At 36.5% G+C, this 24,694-nt stretch overlaps 1 protein-coding gene across 1 annotated transcript in view; it reads right to left on the bottom strand.

Moving 5' to 3' along the window:
• Nucleotides 1-24,694, bottom strand: part of ADAMTSL1 (ADAMTS like 1) — an 890,629-nt gene that overhangs the window by 349,442 nt on the left and 516,493 nt on the right. The window lies entirely within an intron of this gene.

Genomic DNA, 24,694 nt, shown 5'->3' with positions numbered 1-24,694 from the left:
TCAAATGATACAATTTGTATAATCATTCTCTTATTACTTGAAGTAATTTCCAAATTGGGGTTTGATAAATGAGAGTGTAATGAACCATATCCATGCATATGCTTTATCCAAATTTCTGACTATGGCTTTAGGATAGATAAATTTCTAGAAGAATTGCTGGACTAAAGGGAATGAACTTTTATAAGCTCTTGATAAATTACATTCCACAAAATATTTACCATTACATACTCCCACCAGTAATACATGGGAGTGTTCATCTTACTGAACTCTTGTGAACAAAAACAATCAATTTTTGACTAAGCATTCAGTGATGACATAAGAACAGCAGTACTCTGCTCTTTTCAAAATAAGTCACTTTGACTTAAATGTTAGTCTCAAAACCATAAAAGTCCTAGAAGAAAACGTAGGCAGTAAAATCTTGGACATTTCTTGCAGCAATACTTTTTTCTGATATATTTCCTCAGGCAAGGGAACCAAAGAAAAAATGAACAAATTGGACTACATTAAACTAAAAATCTTTTGCTCAGCAAAGGAAACCATCAACAAAATAAAAAGACAACCCACTGAATGGGAGAACATATTTGCCAATGATACATCTGGTAAGTGGTTAATATCCAAAATTTATAAAGAACTCACATAACCCAACACCAAAACACCAAACGACCCAATGAAAACATGGGCAAAAGACCTGAATAGACATCTCCAAAGAGGACATACAGATGGTCGATATACATATGAAAAGATGTTCAAGGTCACAAATTATGAGAGAAATGCAAATTAAAACCACAAGGAGATACAACCTCACACCTGTCAGAATGACTATCAACAATAAATCAACAAATAACAAGTGGTGGTGAGGTTGGGAGAAAAGGGAACCCTTGTGCACTGTTAGTAGGAATGCAGACTGGTGCAGCCATTGTGGAAAGCAGTGTGAAGTTACCTCAAAGAATTAAAAATGGAATGGCCTTATGACCCAGTGATCCCACTTCTGGGAATATATCCTAAGAAACCCAAAGCACTAATTTGAAAGAATATACGCACTTCTATGTTCATTGCAGTGCTACTTACAATAGCCAAGATTTAGAAGCAGCCCAAGTGTCCCTCACTAGATGAGTAGATAAAAAGCCATGGTACATTTACACAATAGAATACTATCCAGTTGTAAAAAAAAGGAGGAAATCTTACCCTTTGTGACAGCATGGATGGACCTGCAGAGCGTTATGCTAAGTGAAATTATCCAGTCAGAGAAAGAGAAGTACCATATGATTTCACTTACATGTGGAATCCAATGAACAAAATAAACTAACAAACAAAATAGAAACAGACTCATAGATACAGAGAACAGACTGACAGATGTAAGAGTAGAGGGAGGTTGAGGGGCTGGGTGATAAAGATGAAGGGTTAAGAAAAATAAAAATCTCATATACACTGACAACAGTATGGTGACTACCAGAAGGAAAGGGGACTGGGGGGCGGTAGAAGAGGGTAAAGAGGAGATAAATGATGATGGGAGGACACTTTGGGTGGTGGTCACGCAGTACAATATACAGATGATACATTATAGAATTGTACACCTGAACGCTATGTACTTCTATTAACCAATGTCACCTCAATGCATTCAATAGAAAATAAAGAAGAGACAAATGTATTTGGAAAAATAAATTAATTAAAAAAAGAAAAAAAGTAAAAATACAATTCAAAATTCTGAGAGAATAATTATACTAATAACTAATAGTTATGGAGCTTAAGGTACATTTCTAAGTCTGTTTTTACTTATTTAACCAACTCGGGAACCCTGGGAAACAGGGTACTATCATTATGCCCATTTTACAAATAAAAAAATTGAAGCTTAGGGAGGTTAAGTAACTTGTCAAAATCACAAAACCATTAAGTAATGGAGCTGAGATTTGAAAACCGGCCATCTGGTTTCAGTGCTTACACTCATAAACATGCTGCTTTACTACCTCCTAATTCACTTGCTTGTTCAAGAAGTGTTCATTGAGCTCTTTTTATGTGCTGGGCAATGCATGTACTTCTGGGAATGAATATGACTTAGTTTTTGCTGTTAAGAAAATCACTCAATTATATTCAATGAAGGAAAGGCTACATAGTTTTTGTGCTAGATCTTGAGAATGTTACCAAAAAGGAAAATGTTATCTGAAAATATAATTACATAAAAACTATCCTAAAGAACATATAGCAAGGACTCATGGACAAAACCAAAGGGGAAGAGTTGAGGGAGGAAGGGAGGGAGGGAGGGAGGGAGGGGTCAAGGGAAAGTGGTGGGGGGTAGGCAGAGACAAATGTATTTGAAAAAATAAATTAATTAAAAAAAACTATCCTAAAGAGATAGAAAGGTCCTAGACTGAAACATTTGACCATAACAAGATTGAATATATTAATATGCATTAACAATGAAATGTGGCAAAGAAAAGAATAATAGTAAAGAGAAGAATGACAGATACATGGTGTCAGTGCCTAGCACAGAAGTGTCCCAGGAAAAGGACCAATAAACTTGAAGTCCTCCAGGTCTCATTGGCAAGGTTGTTGCTCTCATGATGTAGATGCCTCACGCTAATGGAGTTGATGCCAATGAACGTCCTGCTCTTCCCAGAAACATCCCTTGTTATGATGCCACATGGGCCAACCAACTTGCCAAGAATGATCTGGCCTTTCATGACTGCTAAAAGGCAGAGTGTGCCGGTCATGCTGACATGAATATTCTGGTCCATGTGATAGACAGTCCTATTTTTCATTGTAAGTTAATAAACTGGCATTTAGTTTGAAACATTAATCTCTTGGACCAAGTCATTGTGAGTCCACTTGCAAGGTAAGGATCTGTTTTTGATGTGATTACTAAATAATATCAGGCTTCTCAGTCTGGAAAGATTCAAGATAGGCTCTAGTTGATGGTGCATTTACAAGGTAATGAATTCTGCAACCCAGAGGCCTTTGATAGCATATCATTTAGACATCAGTGTTGGCAGAATGTGATGGTTTTCAGTGTTGAAATTTCAAGTGCATATGTGACATAGTATAGTGGATTAGAGTACACAGTTTGAAACTAGAATCCTCTTTCTGTAATCCAGGCTTTATTTTTCTGTTTTTATATGTCAGTTTGTCATCTGTAAAATGGGAGAGTATAATTTACCTTCTGGGGTTATTAGTTAATATTGATTGGTCAAAAAGTTTGTTCAGTATTTTTCCATAAGATGGCTCTAAGGGTGCTAGTTGTCTGTAACTTCATTCAAAACAATTTTGTTAGATTGTATTGTGACAGCTGTCATATCAATGTGCATTTAAAAAATCAAAATTGGTGAATTTTTGTGTAGCCATTTTAATATTGAAGATGGAAGAAGACAAGCAACATTTTCAAGATATTATGCTTTATTATTTCAGGAAAGATAAGAACACAACTGAAATGCAAAAAAAAAAAAAAGAAAGCTTTATGCAGTATATGGAGAAAGTGTTGTGACTGATGGAACATATTGAAAGTGTTTTGTGAAGTTTTGTGTTGGAGATTTCTCACTGGATGATGCTCCAGGGTCAGGTAGACCAGTTGAAGTTGATAGCGATCAAATCGAGACATTAATTGAGAACCATCAACATTATACCGCATGGGAGATGGCTGACACACTCAAAATATCCAAATCAAGCCCTGAAAATCATTTGCACCAGCTCAGTTCTGTTCATCATTTTGATGTTTTGGTTACATATAAGTTAAGTGAAAAAACATTTCTTCTTTTTTTTTGATCTTAAGCAAATTTGTAGTTTCATATACTTTTTTTTTTGCATTTTTAAGTATATTTTATTGATTATGCTATTAGAGTTGTCTCATTTTTTCCCTCCCCTTTACCCCCTCCACTCTGCAACACCCCTCCCTCCAGAATTCTACACCCCCCTGCCCACAGTACATGTCTATGGATCATACATATCAGCTGATTTCTCAAAAAAGAAACCTTACAGGAAGGAAAGGGCTGGAAAGAAGCATTCAAAGTCATGAAAAGCAAGGACCCACAACCTAGATCACTCCATTTAACAAAGCTATCATTGAGAATGGAAGGGCAGATAAAGTGCTTCCCAGACGAAGTAAAATTAAAGGAGTTCATCATCACCAAGCCCTTATTATATGAAATGTTAAAGGGACTTATCTAAGAAAAAGAATATCAAAACTAGGAACAATAAAATGACAACAAACTCACAACTATCAACAACTGAACCTAGAAAAGGAAAAAAACCTTCTTGATTCTATTTCTGCATGAGATTCTCTACTGAAAGGTAATAGAAATGTTCCATTTTAAAAACAAACTGTAATGGGTGATGAAAAGTGGATACTTTACAATAATGTGGACCTGAAGAGATCGTGGGGCAAGTGAAGTGAATCACCACCAACCACACCAAAGGCCAGTCTTCATCCAAAGAAGGTGATGCTGTGTATATGGTGAGATTGGAAGGGAGTCCTCTATTATTAGCTCTTTTTGGAAAACCAAAAGATTAATTCCCACAAGTACTGCTCCCAATTAGACCAACTGAAAGCAGCACTCACCAAAAAGTATCCAGAATTAGGCAACAGAAGATGTATAATCTTCCATTAGGATAACGCAAGACTGCATGTTTCTTTGGTGACCAGGCAAAAACTGCAACAGCTTGGCTGAGAAGTTCTGATTCATCTGCCATATTTACCAGACATTGCACCTTTGGATTTCCATTTATTACTGTCTTTACAAAATTCTCTTAATGGAAAAAATTTTAATTCCCTGGAAGGTTACTAAAGGCACCTGGAAGAGTCCTTTGCTCAAAAAGATACAAAGCTTTTGGAAGGTGAAATTATGAAGTTGCCTAAAAGATGGCAGAAAGTAGTGGAACAAAGTGGTGAATATGTTGCTCAATAAAGTTATTGGCGGAAATGAAAAATGTCTTTTTACTAAAACACTGAATGAACTTTTTGGCCAGTCCCATATTTAGGACGCACTTCCAACACTGCCTAGCACATAGCATTGTGTAGACATTTGATAGTAATGAAAAGTATAATAGATGTACCAATATAGTAGATCATGAAAGGGGGTTAAGAATATGTGGAGAAGAAACTGTAGGCAGAGTCCCAGAGACATAAAAAGATTTGGCATACATGCAAGTTTTCACGCAGTTTCGTTTTGTTGGAGTTTTGGGTTAATGTGAGAAATTGTAGGAGATGAGATAAATACCTTCTAAATTTGAACCTGGCAATAGGCAAAGAGAACCCAATGAAGGTTTTAAAACAGAGAAGATACAACAATGACTTCTTGCTTTTAAAAAGTGAACTATGGTGCTAATTATTAAGACCTTAGAAACCACTGCTTTTCATCCCCTTTTATTTTCTTTTCCTAATCTTATCTCCCTAAAAGGAAGAATGGAAGGAAATGTGAATGTGGAATTAGGAGATCTGGGTGTTAGACTTTGCTCTTCTCCTTGCGTATGCCTCTTGTCTTCTCAGGAGGGCCTTAGATTTTTCATCAGTCAAATGGATATTGGAATGGAGGTGCATAAAGTTATGGTCACCAACTGAGATAATTTACAAAAGCTCTGTCCACATGCCTAGGGGTTCTTACAGAGATATTTTTTACTAAAAACAAAACAGATCAAAAACCCCAAAAGCAGAAAAATGTCTGCATCAATAAGTTAAATGAGCCTTTTGCCAAATATTTTAAATCATAAATTCCTACACATGTTTGAAAAGCACCCTTAGATAATAAGAGATGTAAGCATACAGTGTAAAATATTGATTTAAATGCTTCAGTAGAAATAAAAGCAAAGAGAAACACTTGCTTTTCCAAAGACTGTCCTATAATTGTCTAACACCTAATATTAATTTGCCAATAATTCAACTCAGTCCCTGAATTAATTCTTCCATTTGCTATATTGTATTACTTAGTGGGAGCTTATGCAATTTAATTGGCTGAAATGTCATATTAAAGTGGTAATGCTTATGTTTGGAAAGATTCCCATTCTTGAAAGACATTCTCAAGCTGTGGATAACAATAGTAAGATCAGCCTTTACTTTGTACTGTGTGTCTGCTATAGGTATATGGCCCAGTGTTAATTATTTTGTATATATTATTGCTAATCTTCCAACAACTCTGCAAGTTTTTATTATTCCCACTTAACAGATGAGAAAACTGAGGCTGAGAAAAATTAGGAGGCTTACTGTCATTACATAGAAAAGTGAGAATTAGGGATTGAAACCCAGGTTTGTCTAACTCCAAAACATATAAGACAATAATAAAAATAAAGGAACAAGATATACTTAAGATGTGTAAAATACAAACACTAGATTAAATCTGGGAAGTTGAGCAGAGAGTTGGCCTGGGGGTTAACTGCACTTTATTATTACTACATCAATATATCAGCTGCTTCTCAATTCTGGTAAATCCACTTCTAGTAAGTAAAGGAGACCTAGACACACATTGTATACTTGGAACATCTCCAAGAGAACCACACTTGTCAGTGAAATGTAATGTGAAAGAACTTCAGGGCAGAGAAGCTTATATTTTTTAAAAGTTCAAATTTATTAAATGTGAATATAAATTTTACTTAAGCAATGAAGTGACTCTTCCACTGCAAGAATTTTAATTCTTGCCAAGTGTGAATTTCTTCATCCAAGGCATTTATCTAAGCACAAAAGCCTCATCTGAGAATTAAGCAGTAAAATATATTTTCTTCTTTTTAAAATAGTCTGTAATACAAAACAGCTGAATAGTTTCTTTCACATTTAAACAAAATGAAATTTGCCTCTGGGAATTAAAGCAAACATTAGAAATTTTAGTCCAAAATGGTTTCTGAGGAAAGTTATACACCATGATAACAGAGAATTTAAGTCAATGCATCCTCTCAATGAAAGCTCTGAAACAGTTACAGGACTGTGTTTAGAAACAAGTACTGTATCAATTAAGGACTCAGAGACTGGTTCAAGTATAAAAGAACAAGATGTAAATGAAAATATATTCCAAACCAAATTTGTATAAAAAGTTCCTTATTTATTTCAGCACTTTACCTCTAGCCAGTCACTTATTAATTCTGACTAATTCCTTCTCTCAGAAATGAAAATCATCTCAATCACAACTTATTTGTGAATTATTCAGACTACAATTCACTCTTAATCTTAATGAGATTAGTATAGGCTCGAGGCATATTTTATTGATCTCTCAACACATAACAAGCTATCCAAACTCTTCCAATACCTATATCCTGATATTATCTTAGTTTTAATTATAATAATTTAACAACCTGAGAAGAGATGAATTGCCATGGAAAATTAATAGCTTTCTTCTCAGGCTTTAGCAATTTGTTGGCTCCCCCCACCCCCCCTTATATAGGTTACATCTTTAAAAGAACAAGGCATATTATATTTCTTTTTCATTAGGAATAAAAGATTTTGGTTAGCTGCATCAATTTTTACCTTAAAATTCTTCTCATCTCATGTCTAAGCAAATGTCCTGCTGGTAACATATCCAGGCTCATTCTTGGTGTCAATGAACAGTTTCAAGAAAACCTGATAACTATGGATTTAAAACTCCACAGTTCTTAAAGACAACTGCACTTGTATTAGACTCAGGAAGTTTTGCCTTTGATTTCCAACAAAGCAAAGAGTCCAGTTAAGTAGGAACAGGTTTCTGCATTTCTCTGACTACCTCCTACTTTTTAAATATAAACTCATGGGCAGAGAATTCTAAAATAGGACAGTCCATCTGCTTATAAATCTCTCTTCTTTTTGTCATCCAAAAGGAAACTGAAGTCTTTATAAGAGAGCAGACATAAAATCACGTCAGCAATTCCAAATAGAAGGACCCTGGGTCCTTTAGAGTGGGTCCTAAAATGATGATGAATTAGCCAAGTCAAGAGGATTTACAGCTGCATCCAGGTTTCTATGCACTATTGGAGGACCGTTTCCGCCCCGCCCCCCTCACTTCAAGTGAGCAATTCATGGGAGCTATCTAGCAGGAAGACATCCCCAATGAGCCAGGTACACACTTCTACTTTCCTGGGGGCATTTTTACAAAACCCTCTAGAGGAATAACAAATTCTGAGAAAACCTGAGAGAACGAAATGCAAATGCAATGTTGGGCTGCTTTTCATTTTCCACAGACACATTATTGTGAGAGGTTCTTTCAGGAAACAACACTTGATACCAATCAACTTCACCATCAAAAAGGAAGTTATATAAACCTCCGGACCCTGTGTGTAAAGCTATCATCAGATGCTCACTGTCCTCATCCATGGGTCAAAGTGAATGCTAAACACCTAGGGGTGAGAACTGGAGTCCATGCATAACAGGTGGTCAGTGGTGGTCTTTCTTTACATATGGAGGGGAAAGGAGTGAGATGACATGCCATCCATGTGGGTTTCGTAAGTCTGATGTTATCATCTTTCTCTTAGCTCTCTGTTTTACTTCTGTGCTCAGAAAGTCATTCTTTAATTCTCTGCATTTTACTCCATGTTTAAAATAGTTACTATTTAATTCTAATTTAGTGTGTCTTTCATGAGTATCAAATGAGCTTTGTTCACTTGGAAACTGTACTTGTATGGCACTTGGTCCTAACAAGAGAAGTCCATTCAGCACTGTCCCTTCATTGAAAAGCATCTACGTAGAGTATAGTTACCAGGGGTGAAGGGGTGGGAAGAATCGGGGAAATGTTTAAAGGTATAAACTTGCAATTAGTAGATAAGTCCTGGAGATCTAATGCATAGTATAGTGATTATAGACAACAATACTGTATTATAAATTTCAAAGTTGCTAAGAGACTAGATCCTAATTGTTCCTAATACCAAAATAGAAATGATAATTATGTGACATGATAGAGGTGTTAGCTAACACTACAGTGGTAATCACAGTGCAATATATAAATGAACCCAATCAACAAGTTTTACACCTTAAACTTACACAATGTTATACATCAATTGTATTTCAATAAAAATGTATCTACAGATAACCATATTTATTTTGAATACTCATTATATACATAACCAGAGATGTTTTAGCATGTATTAAATTTATTAACATTAATAGATTTGAAGTTTTTTTAAACAAACATTTAATGAGAGTATTTTTACTCTGGACAATGACTTTGAGTCCTCCTTTACCCTTCCACCCCGCAACAGAGCCAGGTGCTCTGAGACAACTACCCCTCTTAAATAACAAAAAATTTGCTTACAAGACTCTCCATAACCAGCAATGCTTAATCTGGTAACACTTGCCTGTGTAAACCTGATCTTTAACATTAACATTAAAAGGTGTCTTTGAACTTCTTTGTGGCAAACTTCACAGTTTTTCCCATTTGAGCTTAAACCTCCTTCACTAGACCATCCCTAATCAAAATTGTGGGACCAAAATTCTAGGAATAACCTAGGAAATAATTCTAGGAAAGTGATCAAAATTCTAGGAATAACGCATCCCTAACACATGCAACCACCTGTGGAAAACACCTTGGTAATAGGGAAGAAACAGAGGTTTTGGTGCTATGGGACTTCAGATGCATACATAAACAGTATCTCTCTTCTTTAAATAATTAGTCTAAAGGTCCCCGAATCCCAAGCAGGATGCCCATTCATTCTGCATGGCCTCTTCTGCATGTGATGCATCACGTGGCTCAAATTAGTGCTGAGGGAGAAATTTATTTTTTTTCTGGGTAATAGATATACAAGCCAAACTATTATGACAACTTGATAAATGTAGCTTTTGAAAATGCTTTCTGTTGTAATAATACAACAAACAACAAGAAGGCATGCTGCCAGGCGTCATCCATCAGTAGGTGAGCTGCCTGGGAACAGACAGAGCCCTGGTGTCACACTAGCTCTTCTCAATCTGCCAGAGGCTCTAACATGGCCGAGGGAGCAGAGAGAGAGAGACAGAGAGAGAGACAGAGAGAGTGCTAAAGCTGCATTTTCAAAGCAATTTAAACAGAATATGAGTTAGTGGAGGCCCACATTGAAAAACAATGCCGTAAGTTGAGGCCTTGACTTAAAAGAGTATTTTTGGCACAGGTAACATATTTTTGTGACCTCCGTTTTATAATTCAACACCTCTGTTCTGTACTAATCTCTCATTATAAAAACATTTTGAATGTTGTCCCAGCTTGGAGACTCCTATTTATGTATACAGAGAGAATTCCTAAAGTTTAATGTGGAGACCAAATTCAATGTTAATGGAAACGATGTAGGTTTAGGGAAAACATTCTAAGATGACATCCCCTCTGGTTTTTTGATCTTCTCTGAACATAGGTAACTGAAGAAAGCCTCTATTTTTAGAATCTGTACTTTTACAGATTCTTTTGCATCAGCTAAGAGGCTCCAGAGCTGGTAAGTTAAAATTTAGACCTATGTGAGGATATTACAGATTGAATTTTGGAGTTTGTCCTGTGAATTTCAAATTGGTTTATTTGCTCTTCTGAGTGTTTGGTATGTTCTAAATTACAACTAGAAAACTCACTGCCAATTTTTTTTCCCCCAACAAGTATGATTTTACATATCTCTGCCTGTTCTTCCAAGACAGGCATGTTACAACAAAACATCGCATTCTCACAAATATGGACTTGGGTTATGAAACTGAGGACTATGCTCATGGAATCAAAAAAATAAAAAGAAAGAATAATGACATTGTAAACCATCATAATCATGCCCAGCATTTAATGAAGCCAGACTCTTTTCTGGGAGTATTGCTCAAACAATCCAGTAAGACAATGTGCAGTACACAGTCTGAAAGTGAAAATGAATCCCTGTGCAGGGTTTTCTGGTGAATACGTTTTTATATAATGCTTTCCAATTTACAGTCACTTAGCACATTTATTGAGCATCCAGTCTGAACCAGTACTAAGGAAGGGATGGTGAAAGGCACAAAATGAATTTCCTGACTCTTATCAAAGTTAAAATTTAGTTGGAAAAAATCCACATGGATCCAAAACAACACACAACAGCATAATGCATAGTCAACAACTAATGGGCATGGCCTGGATACTAAATACAGAAGGAACGGGATGAACAGGCAGGTGGATAAGAAGAAAGTGACTTAGGAAGTGCTATCTTAGGTGGAGTGTCCCATGGGGACCATTTGAGCCCCAAGGGTGTGAAAGAAGAAAGGAGAATTCATGAGACACTTTCCTTCCCTTCTTACTCCTGCTTCCCAAAGTACTACAGTAGGTTCCAGGCCCTAATAGTCCATTCAATCAATTCACTCAACACTGACTGGGTACCTATTATGTACAGGCAGGGAGGTAGAAATAAAGCGAGATAACACCTGGGCCCATGGTGCTGATAGTCTAATGGGGGCCAGTGCTGTGTAAATAACTATAACACAAGTCAGAATATGTAACTGGGATTAAAAGTGGTGTGGACAAAATGTCTTATAAATATAGCAACGTGACATTTAGGGCTCCTGCTGGAAGTAACTTTAAATAACATTTAGGATTTTGATAGGTTGATGTGGGCAGCAAGAGACGTTGCAGGCAGAAGGCTCATGAGGAGAAGAGGGGCAGAGTTAGGCAAGTGGTAGGCGCTTTGACAAACCACAACTCAGTACCATAGCTGCCCAGGACTCTCTTCATTTTTAGAAAATGTTTTCTTTTTTCCTTTCATGTAAGGTTTATTTCACTCAGCAAAATGCATGTGAATATAAAAAAGAGTTTTAAAATTCATCTTGGGCCAAACTGTATAAATGTGTCTTCATCACCCTTCTTACACCATCTGATTAGGCACAGCTAGTTTATTTTTTTATTTTATTTTATTTTAAAATTTCAGTTACAGAACACTACCCAATTAGCTTCACATGACACGCCCGCAGGGTAGTCTCGACAGGCACCAGAGCCCCTCTGCAGGAAGAACTCTTCTGTGGGATCGGCCCCTGCACGGCAGCTCATCTGCGGTGCTCATGGCCAGTCCTCACAGACAGTCAGCCTGAGGGGCAATCCCACCCACTGACGCGCCAACAGCAGCCACGGCTCAGCTACAACAGCCGGGTGCACACGACCCATCCAGGAGACTTCTGGGGCACCTGGCTCAGGTGACCAGGGAGACTGCACCACTGGGCCCCGCAGGACACCTGCTATATTAGGCCACCCTGGCAAGACTGGGTGGTGGTTAGAAAACGTATTTTCCTTTCTTTATTTGATTTTCTCTCCTACAGTCTTTGTGTTTGATCTTTGAGCTTCAGTGCCTAGCAAAGGGCCTGGCTTATTGTTAGGTCTCCACAATCATTGAGAACAGAAGAAAAGGAAGGAAGCAAGAGGGGAGAGAGGGAAAGAAGGAAGAGTCGAAGGAAGGTTCAAAGGAAGAGGAAAGCAGTAGAGTAGAAGGAAATGCTATAAGAATAATTTCAGGCCCGGAAGAATTGCTCGTCTCAAATTTGCTTTAATTTTTGAACCCTGAAACAGGATTAAAATCTTTCTATAAAGAACCAAAGATGAAAAGTTTAAAATGAAACTAAATAGCTACCAAAGGAAAGAAACTTTGGCTCTTTTCTGTGAACATGTTTATTTTTACATATTTACTCAAAATTGTATTTATCACTGCACTGCGTTTGGTCCCTCTGAAAGATGGCAAGGGGTGGGGGCCAGGGGGCTTGCTGCCTTTGGCTTGAGATCCACTAGCAGGAAGGACATGCACTTTATAATACATACACACATGCCATAAGGTTTGCAAATGATCTTACATGTGCTCAGTAGCCAAAAGAGGAAAAGAATGAGAATAAAAACAAATGTGTTTTAGCAACATCAAGTCCAACTTTTCCATCTTCCCCATGAGGAAAATGTATATTATGAAACTCTAGGACTCTCACAACCTCACCCCATACAACCCTGGAGCTGGGAATTTATGAATTGTTTTGGCTAGAGACAAAAGTTCTTCAATCCACCCATATCGTCCAGATGTCCGTTGCAAAATGGGAGCCTGGAGAATCTCATTTTTCTTTAAAAACCATTCATATTAAGAGCAGCTTGTGCTCCTCTTCCTATCTAGCAGCAGAATGGGTTTTGAATGCATGTGTAGAGGAGAAAGACTCTCTCTCTCTGTCAGGGTCACACATTCCATTTTAGAGTTAAAGGGTAACTCTTGAGAGTAAAAGTCAACATTTGTTCAATATAAACATTTATTGAACACCTGTTCTGTTCTAGTCACTTGACATCACAGATGAACAAACTGAATCCCAGGGAAACTAAAACCCAGTCGATTGTCACAACGTTAGAAAATGCGGGTCGGGGGTAAGATTCAAACTTCGTAATCTGATAAAAAATAAAAGAGGTAATACAGAAGGTAGGAAAAAGCTTCTCAAGCTTCACTCAGAGGCAGTGAAACACACTGTTATGAGAGCTGGGTTCCCAAACAGTGACTCTCCCCGACTAGGACTCTCCCTGTCTTGGCCAGTGGCTCCTACACCAAAGCCCAGAGGAAGGGATTGGCTCTGCAGCTATTTGAGATTGGCACAGGTAGTTTCAGGCTTTGGCTGATGATCACACATAAATATGATATTACTTAGCATTCTACACTTCTTTCTGCCTCTAGGTAAAGCATCCACTTCTAATGTATGCAATTCTGGTATCCTTCTCTTTTTGTTCTTAATACCTAGTGTCCTTTATTTGAAATTCCAATCCCTCTTGCTCTCTCTCCATCCCACCTCCACACACCACTACACACCTCAGTGGCTGAAACCAAGCAAAACAGTTAGGGTTAGATAAACTCTCCTCATCTGTTGTACAAATTGGGCACAAATAGAGAAAATAACAAAATTCAAGTACTATTAGGAAGACTTTCTCTTTTTTTAGGTGGACAGGGGTAATGACAGATGCTGAACTGAAGGTGGAAAGTTAAACTATACTCTGGGTAAGAAATGTAATGAATTTGAAGGGAGGTGGATATCACAGAATTTGCATAAAACACCCCAGTTACTGCGTATCAACTTAATCATTTATTAACAACATGGAAGCTGAAAGGATCATACACAGGGGTGGGCAAAGGTAGGCTTACAGCTGTAATACAAATGATACAATAATTAATAAATAAATAAGAATACAAGAATAAACTCTGTGTTTCTCATACTCACAACTGTAAATATGCTTTTGTCCACCCCTGTATGTAGGCTTAAAAATGGAATGGGAGAAAATTTCAGAAATCACTCCATTTGCCAATTTGGACATGACTGACCTTGATTAATATTAGACAACTGCATAACTACTCAGAAAAGTGACTGCCTTGGCTCACAGTAGTACAGGAGTGATCAGCACTTCCATATCCTGACATGATAGGGTCCGTGATACACATCATTTTATGAAGAAATGTAAGTCATATAGAGTTTTTTAATCATAAAATGCCTTCTTTTTTTCATTATTCCAACCTCTAAATTTTCAGAGAACTGGAGATAAACCTCAACATTTCACTATTACCCCCTCCAATGGAGCAGGAGTTCTAATACTGGGTACACATTTAAATCATTTAGAAGAGTTGTTTAAAAATTATTGATGTCAGGTCTCCACCTCTAGAGATTTTAATTTAATTCGTTTTCAGTGGGGCCCAAAATTTGTATCAACTTTCTAGAAAGCTTTCCAGGTTGATTCTAAAGTACAGCGAGGGTTGAGGACCACTGCTATAGATGTATTACCAATTTAGAGAGCCAGAGAATACTCTTAGTTCTTAAAATATTTTGCATGTATAATTAGTAGAGAGGCATAAAATTTATAAAAACTTAATAATTTGGTAAATTTTTAAGAGTAGAAGCTTGCCCTTTGGGCTTTTTATCCTTAGGTAACTAGCAACTTGACTAATACATAGTTGATGTCTAATAAATATGTATTAAATTAATAAACAAAAATTGAAAAAATTCAGTCTTGAAAAGCTATGTGTTTTTAAGAATTTATTCATTTTTTCCAGGTGATCCAATTGTTGGCATATAATTGTTATAACAGTCCTTTGTAATCTTTCTAATTTCTAAGTTATCCACTGTAATGTTTCATTTTACAGTTTGGATTTTATTTATTTGCATCTTTTCTCTTTTTTTCTTAGGCAAGGGTTTGTTAATTTTGTTTATCTTTTCAACCCCTTCTCCCGTTCTTAGTTCAGTTGATTAAAGACATTTTTTTTCTGATCTCTATTTGATTTTGGTTCTAATCTTTATTATTTGATTCCATATCTTAACTGGTATTTTTTTGTTCTTCTTTTCCTAGTTCAGACCAGTAACAGTAACAATAAGAAAACTGAAGCAGTAATCAAAACCCATCAACAACGAGAAACTGGGACCTAATGGATTCATTGATAAATTATACTAAATTTTTAAAAATATCAATATTTCTTAAACTCTTTAAAAAATACAAAAGGAGGAAACACTTCCAAACTAATTTTATGAAACCAGTTTCACTCTGATACCAAAGTCAGACAAAGACACTATGAGAAAAGAAAACTGTAGGCCAATATCCTAAAGAACACAGATGCAAAAACCTTTAATAAAATCCTAGCAAACTGAATTCAACAAGACATTAAAGAATTATAAACCATGGCCAAATAGGATTTATCCTAATGAGGCAAGGATAATACAATATATGCAAATCAATCAATATGTTATACCACAATAACAAACTCAAAGATAAAAAAACACATGATAATCTCACTAGATTCAAAAAAAGCAGTTAACAAAATTCAACATCTATTTATGGCTAAAAATATAAAAAATCTCTATGACATAAGTATAAAAGGAACTTACCTTGATACAATAAAGACCAGATATGAAAAGTCCACAACTAATATCATAACCATTGGGGGAAAACTGAAAGTTTTTTCTCTAATACCCATTATAAGCAAAGAGGCCCATTACCATACCTTTATTTAACAGAGTACCAGAGCAATTACACAAGAAAAATAATTAGAAGGTACAAAAATTGAAAAGAAAGAAATAAAATGATCTCTGCAGATGACATGATCATATATAGAAAACCATAATGACTCAACAATAAAAACAAACAACAATAACAAAACACCTGTTAGAACTAATAAATGAGGACTTCTGGCCAAGATGGAAGTGTAGGTAGATACGCTTTGGCTTCTCACACAACCAAAAGCCAAACAACAAATTTAAAAACAAAAAGTAACCAGAACTGCTGGAAAATCAAACTGTATGAAAGTCCAACAACCAAGGAGTTAAAGAAGAAACATTCATACAGGCTGGTAGGAGGGGTGGAGATGGGCATCCTTGGCAGAGAGAATGTGTGGCAAGGCAGCGGCTGGAGGACCAGGTGGGTGAAGTGGTGGCTGGTAGACTGAGAGGTCCCACATTCGTGTGTGGATAAACCGGAAGGAACTGCTGGGGCCGAGACAAACCACACAATCCAGGGTTCCAGTAAGGAAAAAGAAACCCTCAAAACCTTTGGCTATAAAAACCTGTGGGGGATGTGGCAGCAGGAGAAACTCCCAGCCTCACAGGACAGTTTGTTGGAGAGACTCACAGGGTCCTAGAATGTACACAATCCTACCCACCTGGGAATCAGCACTAGAAGGGCCCAATTTATTTCTGGATAGCAGGAGAAGTGACTGAAAGCCAGCCCAGAGCTAAGCAAGTGGTACTGTTCCCTCTCGGGCCCCTACCCCACCTACAGCATCACACCAGAGAGACATGGGTTGTCCTGCCCTGGTGAATACGTGAGGCTCAGCCTCTTCCATTGTAACAGGAGTGCCAAGACAAAGAAACATGGCCCAGATAAAAGAACAGATCAAAGCTCCAAAAATAGAACTAAGCAGTGAAGAGATAGCCAACCTATTGGATGCATAGTTCAAAACACTGGTAATCAGGATGCTGATAGGTTGAGTGTGGTCACAGAATGGAGGGAAAAGCAAAGGTTATGCAAAGTGAAATAAAGAAAAATAGACAGGGAACCAATAGTAAAGAGGAGGAAACTGGGACTCAGATCAATGATTTGAAGCAGAAGAGATAAACATTCAACCAGAACAGAATGAAGAAATAATAATTCAAAAAACTGAAGAAAGGCTCAGGAACCTCTGGGACAACTTTAAACGTTCCAATGTCCGAATCATAGAGGTGCTAGAAGGAGAAGAAGAAGAGCAAGAAATTGAAACTTATTTGAAAAAATAATGGAGGAGAACTTCCCCAGTCTGGCCAAGGAAATAGACTTCCAGGAGATCCAGGAAGCTCAGAGAGTCCTAAAGAAGTTGGACCTAAGGAAGCACACACCAGGGCACATCATAATTACATTACATAAGATTAAAGATAAGGAGAGAATTTTAAAAGCAGCAAGAAAAAAGGAGAGAATTACCTTACAAAGGAGTTCCCATAAGACCTATCAGCTGATTTCTCAAAAGAAATCTTGCAGGCAAGAAGGGGCTGGAAAGAAGTATTCAAAGTCGTGAAAGGCAAGGACCTACATCTAAGATTACTCTATCCACCAAAGCTAACATTTAGAATAGAGGGGCAGATAAAGTTAAAGGAGTTCATCATCACCAAGCCCTTATTGTATGAAATGTTAAAGTGGCTTATCTAAGAAAAAGAAGATAAAAACTATGAACAGTAAAATGACAACACACTCAACTACCAACAACTGAACCTAAGAAAAACACAACCAAAAACAAACTAAACAAACAACTAGAACAAGAACAAAAATCACAGAAATGGAGATCAGAGGGGAGAATGAGTGGGGAGAATGGGGGAAAAGGTACAAGGAATAAGAAGCATAAATAGTAGGTACAAAATAGACAGGGGGAGTTAAAGAATAGCATAGGAAAGGGAGAAGCCAAAGAAAGTGTATGTATGACCCATGGACATGAACTAAGGGTGGGGGACGGAATGCTGGTGGGAGGAGGGAGTACAGGGTAGAGGGGAATAAAGGGAAGAAAAAAGTGGAACAACTGTAATAGCATCATTAATAAAATATATTTTAAAAATAAATGAAAAATAGAACTAATAAATAAATTCAGTAAAGTTGCCAGATAAAAAATTAACATGTAAAAATTGGTGGTATTTTTATGTGCTAATAACAAACTACATGAAAAGGATATTAAGAAAGCAATTTCACTTATAATTGCATCAAAAAATTAAATACTTAGAAATAAATTTAACCAGTGAAGTAGAAGACATATTATACCTTGAAAACTCTGGCGCTGGCTGGTATGGCTCAGTGGATTGAGCTCCAGCCTGTGAACCAAAGGGTCATAGGGTTTGATTCTCAGTCAGAGCACATGCCTGGGTTGCACCTGGGTTCCAGCTGGGAGCACAGGAGAGGCAACCACACACTGGTATTTCTCTCCCTCCCTTTCTCCCTCCCTTCCCCTCTTTCTAAAAATAAATAAATAAAGTCTTTTAAAAAACTATAAAACACTGATGAAGCAAATTAAAGAAGATACAGGTAAATCGAAGTAGATACCATGTTCATGGATTGGAAGAGTTAATATTCTTAAAATGTCCATACTCTCAAAATGATCTACAGATTCAATGCACTTCCTATCAAAATTACTAATGGCATTATCTATAGAAATAGAAAAAAACAATCCTTAAATTCGTATAGAATTTCAAAAGATCCCAAATAGCCAAACCAATTCTGAGAAAGAAGAATAAAACTGGGGGAAATCATACTTCCTGATTTCAAACTAAGTTACAAAGATAATATTAAAACAGCATGGTATTGCATAAAAACAGACATACAGGCCAGTGGAGCAGAATAGAGAATCCAGAAATCTGTTTCGGTTAACTAATTTGTAACTGTTAACTAATCTTTGACAAGGGTGTCAGGAATTTATAATGTGAAGGATAGCCTCTTTAATAAATGATGTCAGGAAAACTAGATATCCACATGAAGAATGAAATTGGGCCTTTATCTCACATCAAATACAAACATGAATTTAAAATGAAGAAAGATTAAATGGACATAGTAAATGCTCCCACTTATTTGTATCTTCCTCAATTTCTTTCTTCAATGTCCTATGGTTTTCTGAGTGCTGGTCATTTACTTCCTTGGTTAAATTTACTCCTAAATACTTTATTTATTTTGTTGTTGTTATTGCAATAGTAGATGAAATTGTTTTCTTAGTTTCTCTTTCTGATCATTATTGGTTCATTAATATTCAGGAATGCCACCAATTCCTGAATATTAATTTTGTATCCTGCAACTTTGCTGAATTCATTTATTAAATCTGGTAGTTTTTTTGGTACGGTCTTTAGGGTTTTATACATACAATATCATATCATCTGCAAATAATGACAGTTATACTTCTTATTTTCCAATTTGGATGCCTTTTATTTCTTCTTTTCTGACTGTTGTGGCTAGGACTTCCAGTACTCCTGGTGCAGTCACTGTGGAAAACAGTATGGAGGTTCCTCAAAAAATTAAAAATGAAACTGTCTTTTGACTCAGTAATCCACTTCTGGGAATATCTCCTAAGAACCCCAAAACAATTATCAAAAAGAATATGCACCCCTATGTTCAGAGTAGAATTATTTACAATAGCCAAGGCTGGAAACAGCCTAAGTTTCCATCAGTAGATGAGTGGATAAAAAAGTTGTGGTACATTCACACAATGGAATAAATATGTGGTTGTAAAAAAGAAGGAACTTTTACCTTTTGTGACAGCATGGATGGACCCAGACATTACTATGCTAAGTGAAATAAGACAGTCACAGAATGAAAAATACCATATAATTTCACTTATATATGGAGTCTAATGAACAAAATAAACTCATGAATAAAATAGAAACAGGGGCATGGATACACAGAACAGACTGACAGCTGTCAGACAGGTGGGCGTACTGAATGAAAGAAGGAAAATAGATTAGCCAAAGAACACATATGCATAACCTACAAACATGGGCAACAGTGTGATGATGGCCAGAGGGAAGGGGGGCAAGGGCTGGGAGGAGGCGGGCAAATGGGGGAAAATGGGGACATCTGCAACAGTGTCAATAATAAAAATAATGAAAAAAAGGTTAAATGAAAGAGCTCAAACTGTAAAATTACTAGAAGGAAACATGGAAAAACTTGTTAACATTAGTCTTGGCAATGATTCTTTTTTTTTTTTTTGTGGTCATGACACTAAAAGCATAGGCAGCAAAAGTACAACAGGAAACATTCAATAGCATGAAAAGACAACCTATATAATGGAAGAAAATATTTGCAAACCATACATATGATAAGGGCTTAATATCCAAAATATAAAAGAAACTCATACAACTCAGTGGTAAAAACTCAAATAATCCAATAAAAAAAGGCTAAGAACCTGACTAGATATTTCCCAAATGTGACATACATATGGACAACATGCACATGAAAAGGTGTGCAACATCGCTAATCATCAGGGAAATGCAAATCAAAACCGCAATAAGATATCAGCTCATACCTGTTATAATGGCTGTTGTAAAAAATACAACAGGTAACATGTTAGTGATAATATAGAGAAAGTGAACCTTTGCACACTGTACGTGAAAATATAAATTTGTGAAGCCATTATGGGAAAGACTAAGGAAGTTCTCCCTCAAACTAAAAATTACATGATCCAGCAAATTTACTGCAGCATTATTCGTAATCGCCAAGACATGGAAACAACCTAAATGTACCTTGACAACAGATGAATGAATAAAAAATATATGGCATGTGTGGGGGGTAGGAGATGGAGTGGGGGGAGAGAGAGAGAAATGGAATATTATTTAGCTTTAACAAAAATGAAAATCCTGCCATTCGTGATAACATGGAGAAACCTGAAGAACATCATGCTAAATGAAATAAACCAGACACAAAAAGACAAATACTGCATAATCTCACTTGTATGAGGAATCTAAAATTGGGAACTCACAGAAGCAGAAAGTAGAATGGTGGCTTGCCAGGGTCAGAGGAGAGGGGGAAATGAGATGCTGGCGAAAGGGCACCAAGTTTCAGTTGTGTAAGATGGAACAGTACTGGACATCTAATACATAGCCTAGTGACAATAGTTAACAACAATGTATTGTATACTAGAATTTGCTAAGAAAATAGATTTTAAATTAAATCTTTTCATTACACACGCATACACAGTAACCATGTAAAGATGATAAATGAGTTAGCTTGATCGTGGTGATCTTGTCACAATGTATACGTATATCAAAACATCACGTTTTACACACTATATATAATTTTTACATTTCAAAGATATCTCAGTAAAGCAGTAATAGGCAAAAAAAGAAAATTTTGGAGAAATAAAAACTTCAGAAAGGCAATGGAACTAACTTGAATAAGGAATTTTTAAGTAAACAGAAAAAGAGAGCCAAGAGTTACAAATTCCCAATATGGCTAGTAAAGATTATGGACACCAAACACATTTTTCAACCATCTTTTATTCCAACAAACAGGTTTATTGGATAAATCAAGCCATAAATTGGTCCCAAAGATTCAGTCACTGGCCTTAGTGGATTCTCCTCCTTGAAAGGAGATTAGCCCTTGGAACAAAACATTCCTCTAAGATATATGACCCGGAATATTAGAAGTCCCTGTAACACATTTAGACTAGGCTTTGACCCAAAAAGTAAAAGGAAGGCAACCGCAAACTCTCAAACATAAATCCCAAAATGTGAACTTTCCTTTAACACAATGAAAAGACCACCTCATATAAAAGACATGAGCAGTCAGACCCACTCCGAACTTGTATATCTTTCCTTTAAACAAAAACTCACAACATTTCCAAGGAAAACAAGTCTGATAACATCCAACACTAGATGAAGAAAAACAGATAAATCTTGCTTTGGGGATCACTTGAACTGAAAGTTCTAAAACATCTTAAGACAAGTTCTGTGAGCCTTAATTAGATGTTATGATAGAGATGAGATAATTTTAAAAGAAAAAAATGTTTGTTTAAGAAGCTAAACCTTAATTTTTTTCTTTTGGTATTTATTATTATGTGGTATAGAAATTAATTGCTAACTAAAGTTTATATTAGTGTTGGGTATCATTATTTTTATGGGAGAAAAATTGTGTGCAATAAAAAAATCAGAGATTTTATCTCACTTTCCCTTAGCTCAATTATTATGAAATGAGATGGTTAGAATGATGTTCCTTATTTCTATGAGATAAAACTCCTTAAGGTTATTTTAATTTTTCTGTATTTATATCATCACTACTCTGGCAGCCATATCTCTTTGGAATAATATCATAATCTTACTTTATTAAGGCACCTTCATAGTGTGATCAGCTTATCTTTGTTTAATAATTTTATTCAACTCAAAAAATTTTATTTAATTCAAAATTTATTAACTTTAAAAAAGTTTCATTTTTTTCTAGGTAGGTCGTTTTTTGCTATTTGGATGTAGATAAACTTGACAAGCCCTTCATTTAATCCATTGGGATTTAACAAAATATTTATATTCTTAATGTACTAATTAATCTATTAATCCATACTATTAACTAATCTGCACCTTAATTTGGCATTTAATAAAACAGAAAACCTTCTTCAGCCACCAATGCAATGTTTGACATCACATTTAAGAACCTCCAGGGATCTGACCCATTGCCATTTCAGATAAGGAGCAGTTTCCCCTTTTGACCTCGGTCTTGGCATAGATCTACAACAGTGGTGTATATCACATTAAAGCACACTATTCTTAAGTGCTTTATGCATCTGGAACTCCTTATGAACAAAATAAATTAACTGAATGAAGACAAACCTAGAGCTCTTAGAGGCAGATCTTTAGTATCAAATTTTTAAAAATATTCTTAAGTAACTTAGGTTGGAAAAGAATTATTTTCACTAAAAAATGTTCACTAGATAGGTCAACTAGAAATATTAATTTGCTAAAACTATTATTTTAGAGTATTTGGCAGGAAAGATGGAGAATTGGAAAGAGAAGCAGCAGTTTTTCAGGTAGTGGGCTCTTATTTAATTCATTTGAAATAAAGAACCACAATAAAGTACAAGTAGGTATAGTCTGTTCTCTTATTGAAAAAAATAAAAGCAGACTTTACCTACCACTTGGTGATACAAGATCAGCAACAGTTACATTAACAGAGTTATACAATAAAACATAATGTTATAGAAATTAGTAAATGTTATAGGAAAAAAGTTTATACAGCGCCTTCTTTCAGTGCTCAAACCAAGACGGTAGGTAAAGACAGTTATCAATGCTCCAATACCAGGAATTGGGAAAATCAAGCACTGCTTACTTTCTGTGAGCCTCAGAAGAAGGACGAGGAGAAGCCAAGGAAAGACTTCTGCTTAGTATCTTCCTGGATTGGTGCTTTTCCCCCAGCATCCAGCACTGCCCATTGAGAGTGAAGGATTTAACATTTAATGCTTATCTGTACTTTCACTTTGCTTTGCCTCCACTGCTTTTTCAATCCCTGTATCCATCAAACAATCAATCAGAGAAGATGCTCTCTGTTCAGGATAACCAAGCCTCCTTACAAGTTCCTAGTCCATCAGGAAACATAGCTAACTCCGGAAGTTGAGCAGTTATCTATTCAATATAATTTAGGCATTTTAGCTCTCTTTACAGTTTTATCATGTTGGGAATAGAATAATTATTAGCTGACAGACTTAAAATATCAGACCTAAATGTGACCTAAGAGCATTTGACCAGGGCTAAGAAATTGGTTTGGCAGGTTAGTTCAGTAAGTGGATGGGATTTATTTGGGCTGAATTTGAATGCTCACTATTAGACTACCACACACACATTCCAGTCACCTGCTAGGATTCTAAGGACACACACACATTCATAGCCTCTGATCTTTCCCAAGAACATAAAGTGACTGGATGGAAATTAGATACCTAAATCTGGGGTTCAGAAATGAGGGGAAACCAATTAAGTTCATTAGTCATTAAAAATAAATAAGAAAGCCACGTAAGACCAACCATGGTAGGTTGCAAAAATGATGCCAGTTCTTTACCCTCCCTACATGGCATGCTTTTCCATGTAGCAAATTTTCTTTCCCACTTTGACTCTAGGATTGGTCAAATGACTGACTTTGGTCAATGTGCATTCTTAAAAAATCATATTAGGACTACTTATCTGTGTCCCAGAACGTGTTTTGGCACCATTCTTCACTAGGGGTTGTATTGTGAGGTCAGTGTATGCTCAGCTGTACTATTCTGGTTTTCTTGAGACAAATGACACACACCGTATTTTGCCATGTATAACACACACTTTTTTGCCGTAATTTTTGAGGGAAAAATAAGGATGTGCATTACACATGGTATAATGATTACGTACCATGACTATAATAATCCCATGTATAATGTGCACAAAAATGTGGGCGCGCATTATACATGGCAAAATATGGTATTTTGGTTCAGCTATTCAGTTTATTTCTTGTTCTTTTTCTAATCCTCACCAGAGGATATGTGTATTAATTTTTAGAGAGAGAGGAAGGAAGGAAGGAGGGGAGAGAGAGAAAGAAATATCAATGTGAAAGGGAAACATCAAAGGATCAGTTACCCCCTGTATGCGTCCTGACCAGGGATCAAAACTGCAACTCCGGTATGTTCCCTGATGATCAGGATTGAACCCACAACTTTCTGGTGTATAGGACAATGCTCTAACCTGTTAGGAAACGCCCTGCCTGGTTTTAGGAACTGTTGCCCCACAGACAGGAAAGAGGGCTCAAGGGCTGGAAATAATCAAGGAGGCCTTGGGAAAACAGGCCACTAAGGAGATGAAACCTGTCTCCCTGGCAGGGGTGCAGCACCCTGACTCCCTCACATCACCCTGCTTGGCCCTGTGATG

The sequence above is a fragment of the Pteronotus mesoamericanus genome, unplaced genomic scaffold (genome assembly GCF_021234165.1).
Source record: "Pteronotus mesoamericanus isolate MK-2021 breed Mesoamerican mustached bat unplaced genomic scaffold, CSHL_Meso_final contig_73, whole genome shotgun sequence".
Taxonomy (NCBI): domain Eukaryota; kingdom Metazoa; phylum Chordata; class Mammalia; order Chiroptera; family Mormoopidae; genus Pteronotus; species Pteronotus mesoamericanus.
Note: the sequence above shows the minus strand (reverse complement) of the source record. Positions and strands in the feature narration are given on the sequence as shown.